The 21,160-nt window shown below is 34.5% G+C and overlaps 1 long non-coding RNA gene across 1 annotated transcript in view; it reads left to right on the top strand.

Moving 5' to 3' along the window:
* Window positions 1-7,182: 7,182 nt before the first annotated feature.
* LOC140636908 (uncharacterized) overlaps window positions 7,183-21,160 on the top strand; it is a 42,909-nt gene continuing 28,931 nt past the window's right edge. Inside the window, exons 1-2 of the long non-coding RNA XR_012034158.1 lie at window positions 7,183-7,302; window positions 10,851-10,946. This is a non-coding gene — a long non-coding RNA (uncharacterized lncRNA). The remainder of the gene's footprint in view (window positions 7,303-10,850; window positions 10,947-21,160) is intronic.

Below are 21,160 nucleotides of genomic sequence, written 5' to 3'. Positions count from 1 at the left end.
ATGAATAAATTTGAAGTTGAAGATGTCTTAAATCACTGTGGATTTTATTTTTATTTTAAATCAACAGAAATTTTACTAATGGTCTCATTTGGGGATAATGGATGTGTATTGGTCATGATAGACTGGATTTATGGTAACAACTTAATCTCAAAATCTTAGTAGTTTAGACTGCTACTTCTTGCCAAGATGGAGTCACAGGGACCAACTTACCATCCCCTGCCCCACCTGAAACTGGACAAATGATAAGAAACAATGGTCTTTAAGTCACTGGACATCAGGCACTTTAAAGATATTAATCCCTGAGAGATGGGAAAAGACACGAGATGAGCCCCACTATTGCTTCCAGCTTACTGCTCTGTGAGAGTTTCCAGGCCATGGTTCAGAGAGGGGGAATTTGGGCAGAGTCTGATGGACTCCCTAAATTGAGATGGAATTGAGAGTATGGGAGATCCAAGCTGGCTGGAGTTTACAGAACAGAATGCTGGAGAGGAAACAGTTGCATGACAAGAAATGATGCCGATCTCCGAAAGGCCCCCACCCCCTCAAGAATTCAGCACAATACTGATCAACACATGTGTGTGAAGGATCCTCTGGGTTAAGAAAAGAATCATTCAAAGGTAAAGAAGGAGTGGGATCTGGTGCTCACAGAAGGACTAGAATAGTGCCTGTTATGATCTGCCAGACTGGAAAACCTCTTATTCATGAGGCATTGGGTAGAATGCACACAAGAGTCTTGCCTCAATAGTGGGAGATGATTCTCTCTAGATTAACACTGCTCCAGTTTCACCAAACAAAACTTTCATGCAACACTGAAAAGATCAAACAGATTCCGGGTAAGTAATCCATTCCTGTGCTGGAGAGAGTATTGTGAAGCTTTAAAAATAGCACACGAGAAGGGCTCTGTTTTGGAGTTGAACTATGGAGTATGACAGTACAATATCAATAACTGTCATTATACATGTCTGTTTCTACTAGGGTCTCTGCCCTGTCATTTGTTGAAAAATACCTGGCCTTCATTACTGTTCATCCACTCATTATCCCTCTCACTGTTTTGTGAATTTTGATGGGATACTGATGAGAAAATGCTTTCAAAAAAATAAATGTCCCTCGGTGTTATTTCCCATCAGTAAGTGCTTCAATAAGCAAATTCGAATGCCCTGAACATATGTTAAATTAGGTTGATTTTTAATTGACACTCATTTGAATACATGTGAAGATAGATAATTTTCCATGAAAACCATTTACAAAAGTATGATATCACTTGTGGGTGTGCAGGCTTGGGATTACGATTCACAGATCTATTATTCTTGAAGACTTAAAGGCAACTTTGTACCTTTTAAGGGATCTGGAGAAATAAGTATTTCCATTTTGCTCTCCTTAAAAAGGTCTCAGAATAACTCCACATATTACAGACAGAATACCTTGCTTTAATAGAAGCTTATTAATTATAATTAATTATGAAAGAAATTCCAAAAGAATGGAACTAACATTTACTAGGAGCCTGCTATATGTAAACCATGGTGTGGACACCAGTAATAACGCTTTTTAAAAAAGTAAAATCTATTATTTCATGAAGTCTTGGTGTGAAGGAACTCAATACTGTGCTAAGAAGTTCTCATCCTGAAGTAAGTGTATTTTGGGGAATAAGAAATGAAAGAGATATAAGTATATATCATATAATCCAGAAAAAAAATGATAATGTTGGTTCTTGCTTTAAGACTTTTCAGCACCTAGTATTAGTAATGAGAAATGTCTGGCTCTGTGTACACAACGAAAAGTAAAAGATTCAGTTGGTCATGTTTGTAAATATGCTGTCCACACCCTGTCACTAGTGAATTAGGTGCTTTCCTGAATCTTCCACTTTTCATACAGCTGCTTTAGTTCCAGATAGAAATGGTCTCAAACAGTATTTTATTGATATGTTTTGAGAAAGCAGGAATGTGGACAGAAAAAGAACCCAAAGGAGAAAAAAAACTCTTCTGTAAATACAAGCTAGACTCTAAGAATGAATCAGGAAAAATATAAAGAAAACCCCAAGAAAGAGGGGAAGAAGGAGAAAATGATTGATGAAACATATTATATTAAAGGACCCAACAAATTCATTCCTAAGAATGGGGTGCATATAGTTCACTGATCTCTCTAGTTCTTGTTCTAAATCTCTAGTGATTCAATTTATTTCTGTTAGATTTCCTTTATTATCTTGCAAAGTTCCTATTAGTAAAAAAGACAAATACAATGTTTAATGTATAAACTTTTAACACTCCATAGCTATTTATCTCTCGTGGCTTGAATTCTACTTGATATTGGTAAGACTCCTTGTTTTATAAAACATCACTGGATATTGAGGAAAACAAAACAAAGACAGGTCTATCCAGTAAATTTAGACAAAATAAAAGACAGAAGGCCTTCTGATCATCTATTTAGCCCCTAAACTTCAGAATCTCAGGAGTACAGAGGGAGCCTGTTTTGTTTTCCCATGCTCGCTTTTTCCTCTTGAATACTCCTATTAGTGAGCTGCTTATGGTGACAGAACCAGAAACATGGCATGAAATCTGACAAATATGGATGTACTTCATGAGATCCATTTTGCAATCACTGGTGCAGATAATATCTTTGAGCATCTAATACTGTCAGGCATTACACCAGAAAATCTGAAAAATGTTATCTGTTATATTATTATTGGTTCATCCTTAAAAAGATTAGAAAAAATTTACATTCACTACCTATCAGAGATATCTTTCTATGTAAAGTTGGCAAATTCTATTTAAACTCAATAAGTTGTGGGGATTCCTGGGTGGCTCAGCGGTTTAGCGCCTGCCTTCTGCCCAGGACGTGATGCTGGAGTCCCGGGGTCGAGTCTCACATCAGGCTCCCTGCATGGAGCCTGCTTCTCTCTCTCCCTGTGTCTCTGCCTCTCTCTCTGTGTGTCTCTCACGAATAAATTTTTTAAAAATCTTAAAAAAAAAACTCACTAATTGTAAACTTAAATGTTAAATATTAAACAGTTCAGATTAAATTTTGCTATGATCCAATTTTTAAAAAGTAAAGTAAGAAAAGAAATAAAGGCATAGCTATTAAAACAAGTTTTTTTTTTTTTTCATGGAGCTTGAAGAATTGTCCAGTGCATACTTTTAATTTCACCTCAAGCTAGGATACATTAAAGTTCAGAGGATGTAAAATTCTCAGAAATGGGAATTTCAATTGAAGACAGCAGAATGCAATTTTCGAATCCAATCTCTTTCCTTAAAATTTACCAATATTAGGGAATAAAAATGATAGAAAATACGTATACTCAATGGAACCAGAACGTATCCATAACTCAAATAATAAAGTGTGATTCAAATATCATCAAACATAGTCCAAAATAAATAAAAGAAGTGATAAACTTGACACATAATTCCTTTCAAAAACTTCAGTAGATCACCTTGGTCCCTAAAGGTAAGAACAAAATCTGAGCACATGATATCTGAGTATATCACAGGATATGAGAGAATTATTCCCATAAAAGAAAAGCCATATGCCTGTGTCCATTCTCCATGACTTAGGTTTTTTTAACTTTTTTTTTTTTTTTAAGATTTTATTTACTCATTTGAGAGAGAGAGAGAATGAGCAGAAGGGCAGAGGCAGAGGGAGAAGCAGATTCCCTGTTGCACAGGGAGCCTGAGGCAGGGTCGATATGGGCCCGGAGATCACAACCTGAGCCAAAGGCAGACACTTAACTGACTGAGCCACTTGTGAGCCCCAACTTTCTGGCTTAGTTATTCTAGCTTCAGTAAGCCATTAGGTGAGGGAGGGGGAAAGGTAAAGAAGGAAATGGATATTTCTAATAAAACATAGTAGATTGAATGCACAAATTTACATTTGCTCCCTCCTGGAGCCCCATTAAATGACATAGGTTTTTTGAAAAGGTATATAGTATTCTATTTAAAAAATTGGAATAGAGACAATAATGAACAAAATGTTAACAAATGGGGAAAATGAAAGCAGGTGGCAGAATGGTAATTAACCAAGCATGGGGAACATGAAACGTGAAGCCTGTGTGCCTGAAGGGAAGGATGCCAATAGAGATTTAAGCTGCAGAAACCTTAGAAAGATTCAGGAACTGGAGGCAATTAGTACCTCAGAAGGTAGGAATGCGTTAGATTGAAAGGATGAGGTCTGGTTGAAATCTTTATAAGGAACCGTGAGACCCTTAGGTAGGACGAGGTTTGTTTCTGATGAAATTATTACAGGGACTGTAACTTGCAAGACACTAGGTACAACAGAGGTCTGGAACAAGGACTTTCCTCAAACTGAAAGTTTTAGAGAAAGCTCAATATTAAAGAGATCTCTGGTATGACTCCTTTGCTCTGCTCTGCTTCGGGTAACAGATATATTCCCACCAGGCAGGAAATTGGATTGAGTTTTCTCTAGACCAGTGGTTTTCTAATTGTGGTCCAAGGATCTGCAATGCTAGGATCACCTGGAAACTCTTTACAATTGCAAATTATCAAACTGTACCTACATAATCAAAAAGTCTGAGGTGATGCCCAGCGATTTGTGTTTTAACAAGCCTTCCAGGTGATTCTGAGGCATTCAGTTTAAATCTCAAGCTCGGATTTGGGAACTCTTGAGAGCTCTTAAGAGCTCTGATCTAACCGGATCAATCCACCATGAAGCATGCCAGTTAGCTACACCAAGCATGCACATAGAGCTTACAACATGCTTTTTAAGTATCTAACATAGAAAAGGTCACAAGATACTTGAGGAGGGCCATGGAGAGAAAATGAAGAAACTCAAAGAGGAAAAAACAGCCCCCTGCAAGACATGTGATATTGAGGAGAGCAGAGGAAATTTCAAAAATTATAAATGATGTCTTTAGAAAGTTAAGAAAAGAGATTGAATTCATGAAACCAGATAGGATGATAAAGAAAAAGGAACAATGGGAAAATAAGAAGGAGCTCTTTGGAAATTGAAAGCATATTGCTGAAATGAAAACACCCCCCCCCCCAAAAAAAAGACCTCTGTAAGAGTTACATGTGGAGCTCATCCAGAGTGAAATGATCCACTGTGTACCCAGCACAATTTAAAAAAAAATAACTCCACCAGTTTGGAACTTGAAATTTTAGAACATTAGGGCTTGTTCAGAGAAGTGAAAAAAAGTTATGTATAAGTAGCTCAAGGGAGGGGCGCCTGCGTGGCTCACTCAGTTAAGCATCTGTCTTTGTCTCAGGTCATGGTCTCAGTGTCCTGGGATTGAGTCTGCTTCTCCTTCCACCCTTTTGCCCCTGCTCCTGCTCTCTCTCTCTCTCTCTCCTCTCTGTCAAATAAATAAATATTTTTTAAAAAGCTCAGGGGATCAGAATGACATTTGATAACTTCAGCAGCCACACTGGAACCCAGGAGACAATGCCTCCAAATTTTAGGAAGAAGTTTCTAACTAATGCTCAGCCAAACCATTAACATGTAAGGTTGGAAAAAAGATGTTTTCAGATATACAAGAGCTCAAAAACTTACCTCCTAAGCTCCCTTACTCAGAATGTACTCCATGTAAAGAAGACACAAGATTTGGAAATGGTCCCACCATCACAGCACATGAAAGAAGGGGATCCTTGGGATCAAATCCATGGGAAGCACCAAAGGTGACAACAGTACAGCAAACTTACAGAGTAATCAGTTGACTGGCTCAGGAGAATAGAAGGCTCTACTAGCAACATCTCTAAGAGGGAAAAGTGGATCCAACCAATTACTTAAAGTATTTTGACAAGTGGGAAATAATACTAAATTTGGGAAGAAGTAGCAATATTAACATAGAAAAGCAAAGCAATTACTAATTTGAGGGGAAAAAATGGATAGAAAAGAAATGTAAACATTGCTCAGTTCCGAAAAGTATTTATAGTGATTGTAATATAAGCACTGACCATTAATTTACTACAAATGACTACATAAATATAATGAGAAGATGCAGAGAGAGAAGCATGTATGGCTGAGGTGGTTTAACTAGACTCTATTCTTACATTCTATAAAAGGAATTCAATAGATAAAGTACAATTGTTAAATCAATCATGAAACAGCAGAATAATTGTGTACTTATTCAGTGAAAAGGACTACACTCCATTTAAGTGTAGAACTGAAAGTAACCAAATGGGAGCATATTACAAAAAAAGTTATGCAATACCTAAGGTCAGTAGAGGGGAAAGAGGGAGCTATAAAGGAAACAAAATATGCTAATTTAAAAATGTTTCATTACATGAAGAAATAAAGGTGGCCTAAAAAAGGGAAACAAATATTTAACAAACTTCAATTTCTACTGTTTTGCATAATCTTTTTCTCTGATTCACAGAAATTCTAGAAATTCATGTCTCTTCTAGCTTTTTGAACTTTGTATAAAGTTCAGGAAACTTGCAGCTCCACAAATTCTTTTGCTTTCTAATCAATTTAAAATAAATAAAACCTAATCATTAGTAATGAAATATAGTACAATATCATTTTTTTAAATCCTATCTATCTAAACATCCATCCATCCATCCATCCATCCTTATGTCTGCATAAGTATATAAACACTATCTAGACCAAGGTTTACCAATTGTTAATTATGACTGTTCTGGTGAGACTTGGAATTATTTTTACTCTTTTCTTTGTACTTTTTGAGTTTTTGAAAAAAATAATGACGTCAATACTATGACATCATTAATTTTAAAATGGAAGGGATCTCTTTTAATGAATTTTAGTGCTTAAAAGTTGAGTGATGTCATTCATTTTTATTATGCTTCTATATTATAATCTGTCCTATGCTTTTAGCACCCTTATAATTAAACCACTGATTTCATGTCACTCCTTTCCTCATTTGCCATTTTTTTCTCCATATAAACAGCATTACACTATGCTCTTTATCTTCCTGAGTCATACAACTATATGTAACATATACCATTATTTATAATCCTTTATATCTTTTCACATTTGAAATGGACACAAACGGGATGGGCACATTTTCATCATGGATTATTTTTTCAGAACTTGAAGAAAATATTGTTAAAGATGAAATTGTAGCTTATATCTGAGGTTTTCTGTTTTCTTTGAAACATTCAAAGAAGTACCCAAATATCAAGGAAATGAAGCTTTTTGCCTACTTTTACTTGTTAGAATCTAAGAAGATAAGTACCTCCTCCACCAAGAATGACAGTAGGAACAAACTGACAAGAGTTGTAACCAGTGACATAATCAAGACAGTATTCAAACTATGTAACAATGGGGGAGAGGAACAGTTGGAATGAATCAATCAGAGCAGAGGCTGCCAGAGTTTGAAGGCATCTATTGAAGCAGGTATCAATGCTACAGTTGCTGGGTTGTGGGGAGATAGAAGAGGTTCCATAGTGGGACTGGAGATGATGGTGGGCATCAGGAGGCTTAGGGCAACAGCTATATATCATATCTATATCTGTCAATGTGGAAATGTTTTATTTAGTAGTTTAACCACTATAAGGCATTAGCTACAGGTAGTACTATAGCCAAGGATAAGACCAACCTTGATTAGAAATTCTTATGGTTGTGGAGTGTTTATACATAAATTCATTCCTCATGAACAAAGGTAAAAGTTAAAGTCATGCTTTGAAGATCTCTAGTATGTCACTGCTTGAAATTTCACCATTATGGATCAATATCATCGCCATCTTTCTTTTTTTCTTAAAGATCTTATTTATTTATTTGAGAGAGAGAGAGAGGAGCATGAGTGGGAAGAAAGGCAGAAAGAGAAGCAGACTCCTTAGTAAGCAGGGACCCAGATGTGGGATTCAATCCCAGGACCCTGAGATTGCGACCTGAGCCAAAGGCAGACACTTAACTGACTGAGCCATCAGTTCCCTGCCATCTTTATTTTTAAATGATAATATAATTAACAAGTAGGACATCAATAGTATTTTCATCTAGTAACACTGAGGTAGGGTTCTCTCAAGTGGTTAAGAACAGAACACCAAGAAAAGGACAGTTTGGGAAGAGTGAGGAGACATAGGGAACAATTTAAATAATGGGACCTTTTATGGTGAGGTGATAATACACAAAGAGAAGACAAAGAGAAGTAGAGGGGCTACCAATCATGATAGGAGACAAGTTAGGAGAAATGCCAGAGATAACCATTTTCTACTTGTTAATTTTTCCCAATCTCCATTCGGGAAAGAAAACAAGAAAAAAGTTGGCTCCAATATTTCATCTCATTTTAGAAGCAGGCAAATGGCTAACTTCATTGAATACTCTGTTCAGGAGCCAAACTCCACTTTCTTCTCCATGTTTCCTACTGTATTTTATTCTACTACAGAGCCAAATACATTCATTGTAATAAAAATGTAGACTTTGAGACCTAAAAGAGTTCCAAGGGTTTATTTTTTATTTTATTTTATTTTCCAAGGGTTTAAAGACAAAACCATGTTTTAGTGATCTGTACCAAATAAGCAGAGACCCTGATTCCAAAAATCCAGGATTTCTTAACCTTACCACTAATCACATTTTGGTAGGATGTTTCTTTGTCGTAGAGATCATCCTACGCAATGTAGTGTTTATGAGCATTCCTGTTCCTACCCATCAGATGCCAGTAGCTTTCTTCCTGACCTAACAATAAACAATAACTCTAGACAGTGCTGAATCTCCCTTTGGGGGGGGGGGCAAAATTGTCCCTTGTTGGGAACAGCGCAATAATCTAAGGAAATATTTTATTTTGGAAGGCATGGTGTTTTTATTTCTGGGAGTATTTTTCTTTCTAATTCTATTTAATATAGGCTAATATTAACATTGACTTTTATTTGCTGGCAACAAATTATTGGTGAGCAGGGAAGTTGGCCAATAAATGTAAAACTATCATCCAGAAATAAATCTGGGATTTAGAACATTTTATACTAAACCACATTTTTATAATGAAGCTGTGACAGCATCATTCACTCATTTATTTTCCTTCAACAAAGATTTGTTTGTTCAGCATCATTCCAGACACTGGAGATAAAGAAAGTTGGTCCTTCATGGATCTTACATTTCTGTGCCTGCCTACAAATATGCCAGCAAAATTCTAAAATTCTAAATATATACTAGCTGATATATGACTCTTATGTCCCACTGTACCCATAACAATTCTAAAATAACATTCAAGAATGTAGGTATTTTAGGTTATACCAGTAAGGGTATGATGGGTAGTTGAGATTTCTTAAAATCAAATCAATTATGTACCTGCTTCCATTGCAGCTTCCAGGTTGTATTCACATTGAAATACATGAGGTTTCTAGAGTGCTTCAAGCTCTCTCTCACACTATTATTTTGGTGTATTTTGCTGCTTCTTTCAGGAATTTACTCCCCAACTCTTCTTACTCAGCTCAACTGGTGCATTCTGAATTGCCCTTCATCACAATTGTCCCTATTTGTCTCATCTCCTTTGGGAAGCCTTCATCACTTCCAAGGCTGGTTTAGGCTTCCCAACTGAAACTCCTTTAAAATTCTCTCTCTTTATTCCATCATGGCCTTTATACTCTGTTGTAATGATTTGCTTCTTGAGGTTATAGGATGTATCTTGTTCAGCATCCTATACTAAGTAGCATATCCTGTCACATATTGGGTTATCGATGTGTAGTTATTGAATAATAAATTCCTGACTAATCCACTTGGAAAATGCTTCCTGTTACACATTTTAACATTTATGACCCATCCCGGCTAAGGTTGGTGTTTATCTTAGTAGCAAGAAATCTCTTTGTTATTTTATATAATTTGTATTCCCGACTTTCTTGGTTTCCATTGATTCTTAAGTTTCTGACAGTTTCTCTGGTTACTAATCTTGCCTTGCCTTCAGTATATCCTTTTTACTTTGTGAGGTTGATCTTCTTAACACTGCCCTACTACCAATCATTACTCTCCAAGTCTCCCTTCCTCCAAGGATCCATGTATCCCTGGTGTACCTACCTATGCCTTTTCCTAACTATGCTACTACATTTATTCTTTAGTTAAAGTAATAATATTTCTTAAGCACCTATTATGAATTTGGGATTGTGCTTAGCATTCTGCATACAAAGATAAACAGGAAAACTCCTGCCCTTGGAAATTGCATAGTGGAATATATATATATATTCTTCTTCAACCGTACACATATATCCTAGGCCATTTGTACACAAAATAGATATCAGAGGGGATGGGTCATATTTTTGAGACCGATCCCCAAATGAGCCCTCTGCTCCTTTATTCTCTGATCTCAGGCCTGCACATTTCTAGTCATCATTTCAGTTCTCAGGTGCCTTTGTCCTGTCCTTACAGGTTGGCAATACTGTTTAGGGACTTTGATAAGCCACATCACTCTCTAATATCTTATGTTCTTTACTTGGATTAAGTACTTCCTCAAACTGCTATCCCTTTTGATACACCTCACTCAGCTTGTTGCTGCAGCCCCCAAAGCACCGAAAGCCTTGAAAAGCCCTTATTAGGTATGTTTCATTAGGGAATGACTGGTTTCCTAAAGAATGAATCTTTCAAGGGTGGAGTCAAAAACACAATTCTACCTTCCCAGAGAAAAAGGATGACTCCCTCAGGGATTTCTCAGCTCCCTGTTTCCAGATGGGAAGTGAATTCTATCTGGCTGAAAGTTTGCTAAAATCTCACTGTTTCAATACCTCCAGAGGCATTTCCATTGTATAAGGTAGATAGATAATTACAAATTAATAATTCAAATAATTTATCACACTTAAAAATGGTAAAAGTATGAATTGTAATTCACAAAAGAAGAAATTTATATTGCCAGTAAGGAGATTAAAACAGTTCAGCCTCTGATCCAGCAATTCTTTTTCTGGGTATTTATCCAAAGGAAAAAAAAAAAAAACAATCAACGTGCACCTCCTTGTTTATTGCAGCATTATTTACAACAGTCAAGACATTGAAAGAACCTATATGTCCGTCAACAAATGAACAGATGAGCAGATAAAGAAAATATGGCGCATACATACATGGTGGAGTATTATTCAGCCATAAAGAAGAATGAAATTGTGTCATTTGCAACAACAGTATGGACTGTGAGGGCATTATGCTAAGTAAACAAGTCAGACACAGAAAGACAAATACTGTATGATCCCACTTATATGTGGGTTGTAAAAACAAAACCAAATCCCCAAGTTCATAGAAACAGAGAACAGATTGGCGGTTGCCAGAGGCAGGGAGTGGGAGGAATGGGTGAAATAGGTGAAGGTGGTCAAAAGATACTAACTTCCATTTACAAAATAAATAAGTCACGGGGATATAATGTACAGCATGGTGACTACAGTTAATAATATTGTAATGGATATTTGAAAGTTGCTAAGAGAGTAAATCTTCAAAATTCTCACCACACATATCAAAAATTCTAGAACTATGTGTGGTGATGGATGCTAACTAGACTTATTGTGGTCTAGTGGATTGTGGATCATAGTGCAATATGTACAAACATCAAATAATTATGTTGTACAGCTGGCATATAATGTTGTATGTCAAGTGTACCTTAATTGATAAAAAAGGAAAAAGGTTCAGCTTCAGTGATAAGGATATACAAATTAAAATAAAAATGTAATAGCATTTGGGGATCTGTGGGGTGGCTCACTGGTTTAGCGCCTGCCTTTGGCCCAGGGCACAATCCTGGAGTCCCAGGATCCAATCCCACGTTGGGCTCCTGGCATGGAGCCTGCTCTCCCTCCTCCTGTGTCTCTGCCTCTCTCTCTCTCTCTCTCTCTCTCTCTCTCTCTAGGTCTATCATAAATAAATAAAAAAATCTTTAAAAAATGTAATAGCATTTATTGCTTATCAAATTATCATCACAAAGATAAAATTATCCAGAATTGATGGGAGCTTGAGGAAACAGACACTGTCATGCCCTACTGAGATGATAAATTAGCCTAATCTTGTTGAAAAGTGACTTAGCAATATTATTTAAAGTGCATATATCTTTTGACCTGACAATTTCACATTTAAGAATTTAGCAAAAAGATATAATTAGAGGGATGAAGAACATTGTATATCCAAATGATGGTCACAGCAGCAATTTAATAATTGAAGTCATAGTGATAATGATGACCACAATAATAACATTCATTGAGCACTTACCATGTGCCACACACTGTTCTCAACTCTATGAAGAAGGTATTATTCTTAGCTCCATTTTACCAGTGGAGAAACTAAGCTATAAAAAATTTAAGTAACTGTCTAAGGCCCCACAGATACTCAGGGTGGAACCAAGATTCCACCCCAGGAAACCATCTCTAGTCTCTAAATAATCACTAAGACTAGTGGCAGACAGTATTATCTTACATCCATATGATGGAATGTTATACGGTTTTTAAATAATTTAAAATATTTGTTTACATTGAAAAATATTCACAATATATTTATTTATGAGTGAATAAAACAGGCTAGAAAAACAAGTTTTACAGTCCAATATCAGTTTTGTTATGATTTGGGTATATCTACCGTGGTAGGTAGACTTCTAAGATTACTTCTAACAATCCTCACCTCCTGCTATTCATACTCTTTTGTAATACGTTGCCTTTGAGTGTAAGCTAGATGTAGTGACTTGCTTTTAATAAATATAATAGAGCAAAAGTGATGGAATGCTACTTTTTAAATTAGGTTACAAAAGTCTATTGAAACTTCCATTTTGCTTGTAGACTCTTTTGTGGGCTGCCATGAAACATTCTGTTACTCTGAAGAATTCCATGAGACAGGGAACCGAGAATAGTCTTTGGACAGCAGCTAGTGAGGACTTAAGATCCTCAGTCCAACAATCTTGAAGAACTCAATCTATCAATAGCCATTCAGTGTGTTTGGAAGGAATCCTGCCCTAGTTGAAAGTTAATTGTAACCTTATAAAAGAACCTAAAACAGAGGAACCAGCTAAGCCAAATCCAGGTTCCTGACCCTATAAACTAGAGATAATAATTGTTGTTTTAAGCTGGTAAGTCTTGGGGTGATTTATTATGCAACAGATAACTAAAATATATGTATATCTATATATACAGACTTTTATATATAGACTATATTTATATATATAGACTTATATATATATACCTAGACTTTTATAGCATTATCTTTGAACAATACAATTATGATAATGAGAATGACACCTTTTCAATTTTGCTTCATTTCATACTTTGAAGTTTTTCTATAAACAGTGTATTTATGTAATCTTCTTATACTGAGGGAGAAGAAAAGTAAAGATAACTCAACAAAATATGTATCTTTTGGCTGATAATTTTAGAACTTCCATGTTCCCTCAAGTAACATGGTGGAGCCTATAAAGGTAAAACTGCTTTGGCCCTACACATTCGGAACAACTATATTACTGGGGAACATCCAAAACTACACTTTTCTTTAAGTAATTAATTTATTGATAGAACTAGAAATAGAGAAATTGAAAAAAGATTGAAATTGGCATCGTTGCTTCCTCCTCCCCCCTCCTCCTCTCCCAGTTCTTCCTTCTCTTCCTCCTCTTTCTGCTTCCCCTTCTCCTCCTCCCCTGCCCCTCCTCCTTTCCTTCTTTTTTTTTTTTGAGATTTTGTGTTTTGTAGAGTCTCTTTTACTAGTTCATTTTGAGATTTAATGCCCTTATGCTTCTTTTTCATTTCTGCTACTATTAGCCTACCACCACTACTCTTACTGCTACTTACAGTTCTTCTCCTACCATTCCCCATACCTGTTCTCTACAGAGCACCACTAAACTGCCAAGAGGTGGTACAACTTGGTGGTCAAGAGCATCCTGCTCAAGTGAAAGCTTGCTCTACCAATTAGTGTATATTCCAGGAAAGTAACTTAAGCGCTCTCTATTGCAATTCTGTCATATAAAAATGAGGATGACGATAATGTCCAGTTCATAGTTTGAGTATTAAATTATTTAATTCATTTAGTAGACTGGCACATAAAGGCTAACTAAATGTTCACATTTATTATGATTACTAATTCATATTCATGATTGATAGGTTTCTAATCATGATAATAATAGCTACCAATTATTTCATCCTTCTTATTTTTCCAGGTATTATGTTAAACACTTACATATGTTTTTTCATTTATCCCACACGATAACCCTGTGAGATAGATATTATTATCCCAATGATGGCTAAGCTAATTAGGGCCAAGTAAAGTTAGCTAACTCATCCATCAATAGAACAATGGAACAATAAAGTCAGGATTCAAAGACAGGGTTTTTTCAAGTGTGGGATATGTACCACTGGTGAAATGATTTTTGAAAGTACTCGGGCTCATCTGGTTTTGTTGTTGTGTCGGTAGTCTAATGCACTTAGAAATAACAAAAATATTCTATTCATTTTTACATTCTTCTCAAAAATATTAACACTATGCTTATTTAAGTCAAAAAATAAACTCTTATATAGATGGTAGTCTAAAATATTATCACCCAGTAAAAAAAAAACTTTTATCAAAGATGACTATATGGATCTATTTCTTTTCTTTTTTCTTTCTTTTTTCTTTTCTTTTTTTTTTTTAGATTTTATTTATTTGAGACAGATCATTAGTGGAGGAAGGGTCCAAGGGAGAGGGAGAAGCAGACTCAACACTAAGCAGGGAGCTTGATCCCAGGACCCTGAGATCATGACTTGAGCTAAAAAGTCAGATGCTTAACCGACTGAGCCATGCAGGTGCCGCATACATGGGTTTATTTCTATGAGGTTCTAGAAAAGGCAAAATAAATAAATGGTGAGTTATAATTTGACCAGCAGTTACTTTTGAGGGTCAAGGGTTGGGGGTAAGGATTACTGGAAGGGTTATGAGAGAATGTGCTGAGGAGATATAATATGTTCTATACCTTGGTGGAGGTTTGGGTTATACAGATCAATTATTTTTTCTCAAAAGTTAATGAATGATATAATTAAGATTTATGCGTTTACTGTATATAAATTTTATCTCAAAAGAAACAAACTATAAACAATATTGAACTCTAGTAAATGAACATGCATACTGAAGTGTTTAGAGATTAAAGTATAAAGTGCACCAAAAACAAGATGATTGATCAATGGATAAATGAATAGCTATGTGATAAAGAAGTGTGGTAAAGGTCAATTTTAAAATCCAAGTGGTAAGTATAATCCTTTCACTTTTTGTATATGTTTTCAAATGTTCATAATAAAAAGGTAATAAAAAGTAAGCTCTCAGTGACAGAAATTTGCAGGTTTTTAATGCTTGGTAAGCAAATTATATTAGATATTTAAAAACTTCAGTCTATATTTCTAAATCTATGTGTTTGTGTGTGTGTATGTGTCCTTAAGTAAAGCATTACACAAATCTAAAATCTTCTAAGCTCATATTTCCTACAAGTTTTTAAATCAACAACTACCATTTATATAATTCTCCTGGCTATATTTTTGATGTTCACAGAACAAATAGCTCTTTACTTATTAAATCTGCTCTCTCCTGGAAAGTACTATTATTTTTAAAGCCAATAGTCTTATTCCTACTGAGTTTTAAAATATACTATATCTTTATCATTCTTCAACAAGGATACATCAATATATCTGACTGTTCTAGGACCAGACCAATAAGAATATCTACTTATATTCAGTTTATTGCACTCACAAAATCCAAAATGTTTGCACACAATATCTATATCAATCACATACATGCTAAATTATGAAAGGGAAATTTTCTATTTTTATGTATAAGAATATTAAAACATGAAGGAAGATGATTTCTTAGGGTACATATATAGAATAAGGGTAAACCCATGATGTTTAGACAACAAAACTGTATTTTATATTCCTATGTTGATATATTACAGTTTTTACTTGTCATGGAAAAATCCACTGCATGTTATATTTGGATAGTTACATTCAAAATTTTGTATTCCTTTCTTCTTTCTGTGTTCTTAATCCTTTAAAAAACTTTTAATACTCATTTCTCTCTCACTGCTCATCTTACTTAAAAATCTAAAAATTCTCTCCATTCTTCAATGAATTTTCAAAGAAATTATATTTGATTATATGTAGGATTATTTAAAATCATATTTTAAATAAATTTGCCTAATATAATGACAATTACTGAATTATTTTGGTAACTTAATGAATGTCCTCACATTTTTTTCTTTAAATAAGTTCCTCAAAATAAATTATTAAACTTCATATGGAATTTTGTTTACAAACTAAAAAGTTTCTAAATAATTCCTTCAGATAAAAATGATAAAAAAGTAATGAAAATTAAAATATTAGGTCATTACTATTTTTTCAATTTCATGTTTTAACAGTAAGAACTATTTGTGTATTCCTCACTGTGAAAGACAGGAGATATACACAGTTCTTTCCTCCTCCTCAATTTTGTTATTATACCTTTTTTCTTACATTTTTAAGTTTATGATAGTTTCATTCTATTCTGTCTGCAATCTCAGAATTGGTAAATTTGGTTCTGTATTTAAGTAGCTTTATCATGGTTTCTCCTTTTTGAGTTTTTATTTTGATTCCTTTTTCTTATGACATTTTATAAAGGAGTTTCTTTTATTGAGAAGGGGACATGTGTGTTATATTCCGGAGCTGTTACACACAGGAGATCATCTGTCTTTATTCTTAATGCCTGAAGGACAATTGGGGTAATTATGACTATTTTATTTCTTTCATATTTCTCTGTTTTTCCTCAATCACAGCTTATCATTATGTTGATGCCTTTGTCTCCTTTTCAATCATCCTCTCTCTAATTGCCTTCCTATTTTTGAATTTTTTATTTCATTTTGTGTGATTTATTCAAGTCTGTGCTCTACATTTCTAAATGTGTTTTCACTCTTTTATTTTATATTTTGTTGTTTTCAAAGTAGCTCATCTCTCTAACAACTGGCTTGATTTATTTCCTTCACTTTTTTTCCCCTGAGCTCTGCCAGTTTATTTTTCCTCTTTTTTTGCCGCCTCTTCAGTTTTTCTGTTTTGTTTTGTATCTATTTTCCACATTTTTGTAATCCTTAGAGAAGCCATGGTGTTTGTAACTTCTATGGAGCATACTTTGAGGTTTTTCTATTTCGAGGGATAAATTGCTCTTCAGGTAGAATTTCATCATCTTCATTTTACTTATATTCTTTTCTCCTTTGTCTTGTGTGCTGGTGCCTCTGTAGTTATGGAGTGGAGACCATTCTATCTGGAGCAGCTATTGGCTGAACCATAAGGGGATGGTAGCAGAGGTGAGGTGGGTTTGCCTTCAAGTTTCAGTTTGGGCTGGCCATCTTAGAATCTCCCTCACTAAATCCTCTATGTCCTCTATCCTGTTGTGCATCTCTCATTTAGCTTTGACATTCAAGAGGTCAATATAGCTTGTCGAGACCATTCTGAAATGATGGGTTCCCTAAAATAAGAAGTGTCCCATACTATTCCCCCCTCCAACCCTCATACCCAGGTTTACCTTCATCAATGAAGACTACTCTTTCCTTTGTTGCATTTTCCCTAACATGTCACAGTATTAGACTAGGTTCTTATGGATCATTCCGCTGGCCCTCTCAAGCCTTGCTTCAGCTTCTACATCTCATTCTGCTATCAGAAAGATGGTGTGAGCTCTTCTAAAAACTGTGACATTTAACTGTCAGGAAATCTGCAACCTGCCACAAAACCAAGGAGATGGACTCCTGTTGATTCTTTTTATCCTCTCTTGCCTGGTCCAATATAGCAGATATTCTTTATAATTCATAGTTGGGCTTGTGACTGTGGTTGCTTTCGGTGGTTTGTAAGACAGGGAAGCAGTTAAAAATGTCTGTAGAAGCATTTCTAATTGGTAGAACTGCCTGCCTGTGAAGCTGACATCAGGTTCATCTCTCTTGAATTTTATCCAAGAAATCCACAATTTGATTTCTCTTCTTCACAGAACCTTTATGGTGCTTAATGTAATCAGTTTGGATTACCTCTTTTTTCCCCATAATAAGTGCTCAATAAGAATTCTGAATGCAATCATGAATTAATTCATGAATGTAGTACAAGCCAAATTCCAAGCAAGATTATATTATCTTTGAGGGCATCCAAGGCATATCAAGATAAATAACTAAATTTTTTTAAAGGCTATAAAATACTATGTATTATATATATGGCAAAGCAGAGAGTGAGTCCTTGAAAATTGAAGAATTAATTATATGCAATTTAATTAAATAAATATCCTTAACATCACTCAACATCAGGAAAATATAAATCAAAACCATAATGAGATGTCACCTCACTCCTGTCAGAATGGCTAAAATTAACAACTCAGGAAACAATAGAAATTGGTGAGGATGTGGAGAAAGGGGAGCCCTCATAAACGGTTAATGGGAATGCCAACTGGTGCAGCCACTTTGGAAAACAGTATGAAGGTTCCTCAAAAAGTTAAAAATAGAACTACCCTATGATCTAGCAATTGCACTGCTAGGTATTTATCCAAAGGATACAAACATTGTGATTCAAAGGGGCACATGCATCCCAATGTTTATAGCAGCAATGTTCACAGTAACCAAAATATGGAAAGAGCCCAGATGTTCATCAACAGATGAATGGATGAAGGAGATATGGAATGTATATACAATGGACTATTACTCAGCCATCAAAGGAGTTAAATCTTCTCATTTGCAATGATATGGATAGAACTAAAGAGTATAATGCTAAGTGCAGTAAGTCAGTCAGAGAAAGACAAATATCATATGATTTTACTCATAGTTGGAATTTAAGAAAGAAAAGAGATGAACACAGGGGAAGGGAAGGAAAGATAAAATAAGAGGAAAACAGAGAGGGAGACAAATCATAAGAGACTCTTAACTATGGGGAATAAATTGAGGGTTGCTGGAAGGGAAGTGGGTGGGGGGATGGGGTAATTGGGTGATGGGCATTAAGGAGGGCACTTGATGGAATGAGCCCTGGGTGGTATGTGCAACTGATTAATCACTAAATTCTACCTCTGAAACTAATAATACAGTATATGTTAATTACATTTAATTTAAATAAAAAATAAAAATTAAAAAATAAAATCCTAAAAAAGAAATTAATTGTAATTTAATTACATAAATATAACAAATAAGTATGTTAAATTAAATATAGATACATTTGAAAGATTGCTTTTTTAGATTTCATATTTCTGAAAGGTAATGTAAAATAAAAAAGTAGACATCAAACTGCCAAATAACTGATAAGAAAAAGATCAGAAAACTATGTTTCAGGTGAAATACAGGAAGGGAACAAAATTGTTTGGATACCAGTTTGTGAGTTTGTTCTTAATTTGCTTTTATTTGGTTCTACAGTAGAAAAAAAGAGTTTTCAATGTTTAAAATAATAAGATTAAAGAAGGCTTTAATGATGCTTTGTAATGCCAAAGTGGGATTTATGCATGATTCAAAAGTGCTTCTGAATTTCAGAAGAGAACGGTTTAGTTTTCAGTAGCTTAAATATTTAATTTTCTTGTAGTTCATACAGATATTCTGGGAGCAATTTATTTATTTATTTATTTATTTTTATTTATTTATGATAGTCACAGAGAGAGAGAGAGGCAGAGACATAGGCAGAGGGAGAAGCAGGCTCCATGCACCGGGAGCCCGATGTGGGATTCGATCCCGGGACTCCAGGATCGCGACCTGGGCCAAAGGCAGGCGCCAAACTGCTGCGCCACCCAGGGATCCCTCTGGGAGCAATTTAAAAGGAGGACATTAAAGCAATTTTGAAAAGTATGTATTTTTTCTATTCACAGAGGCATATTTGGTATAGCCCGATTTGAAGTGCAAATAACTGAGATTTTTAAGTTTACTTTTTTATGGTGCAACTGTATGGCAAAACTCAGTTTTCATGTGCAATATACAATTTTGATAAATGTCTAAGGATATATTAACATATTAAGAAAAGACAAAGAAGATGGTGAATTACCAAGAAGCTCAACAAATTATGCCAATAGTTTAAAGAGTTATGAAGTTCAAATTAAAAAACAACAACAAAATATTACTGTAATCTAGGCTAATTTGTTATTCTAATCTTAGAATTTAGGAAAACAGGAGAATTCCAGTTTTTCCTTTATAAAATACTATGATTCATAAATATTAAGCATTTAGCAGTAAACCAAATGAAATTTTAACTCAATTCCTATGTAAATTCATGACAGTCTCACATATGTAAGATTTAAACAAAAAGAATGACCTATTTCTTCATCTTGTATTACGATATATTTAAATACATTTCTAGATACTAATACTACTAACTAGATATCTATTCTAGAAATGAATAGTGCTATGAATTGTCAATAGTTTTATTAGAAATATATTTGCATTAGTAATGTTTCTAAATAAAACTTTAATTACTATTGATTTCATAATTAATGATGACTACCAAAAATTGAAGGATTCCCTGCTTTGCCATATATTAAATTAAATCTTAAATACATTGATTTAGGGTAATTACACTAAAAATGATTCTTTTAGATAGGAAAGTCTATTTCATATAAAGATTCAGTGCAGAACAATAAATACTTGAAGAAAGTGCATATAAGGGTATGTTTTGAGACAATATTTGCCAATGATTATACATCAGAAAGCAAAATAAATATCAAGAAATTATAATATGATTTAGTGAATAAGTTAATTTATAGGCAATTTGCAGCTATGATCTAATATTAAATAGATGTGCAATATGACTTACGTTGGAGAAATTTCAAAAGTAGGGAAAACAATTACATAATTTACAAGTCAGAATTTTCTTTAAACTGTGACTAAAGATAAATTTTCGTATCTTCTCTTGTGTTAAATTTTCCCTACAACTTTAATAGGAGTATAGGGTTAACTCAGTTCTTTGCAATGAAATGTATAATATGGGAATTTCAAATAATTCCCATATTTCACAATTTCAGTTGTGACTATTTCATTACATTTTTACTTATTTATGAGAATTGATTTTTATTCATAAAACATATCTTTTCATGTGACTCTTTGGGATTATTTTCAGAAACTTCTTAGTGACTCCTGCCTTCTTTATGTATAGCTCCCATTTTTACTGCTTCTTCAAAATAACACTGTTAAAAAAAAAAAATATGCTGATAGGATTGGCTCTTTACACCTTAAATAAAAATTGTGAAAGGCCACACACAACACAAAACAAACATGTTAAAACTCAGAAATAGTACAAGGACAGACATCAGGACAATGGAATTTTATGGAGTACCTAGCCAGAATGCTCTAATGTTTTTGGATAGTAATAAAATGATTTGCAGTATCAAAGGA

This window comes from Canis lupus, chromosome 7 (genome assembly GCF_048164855.1).
Source record: "Canis lupus baileyi chromosome 7, mCanLup2.hap1, whole genome shotgun sequence".
Lineage (NCBI taxonomy): Eukaryota > Metazoa > Chordata > Mammalia > Carnivora > Canidae > Canis > Canis lupus.
Note: the sequence above shows the minus strand (reverse complement) of the source record. Positions and strands in the feature narration are given on the sequence as shown.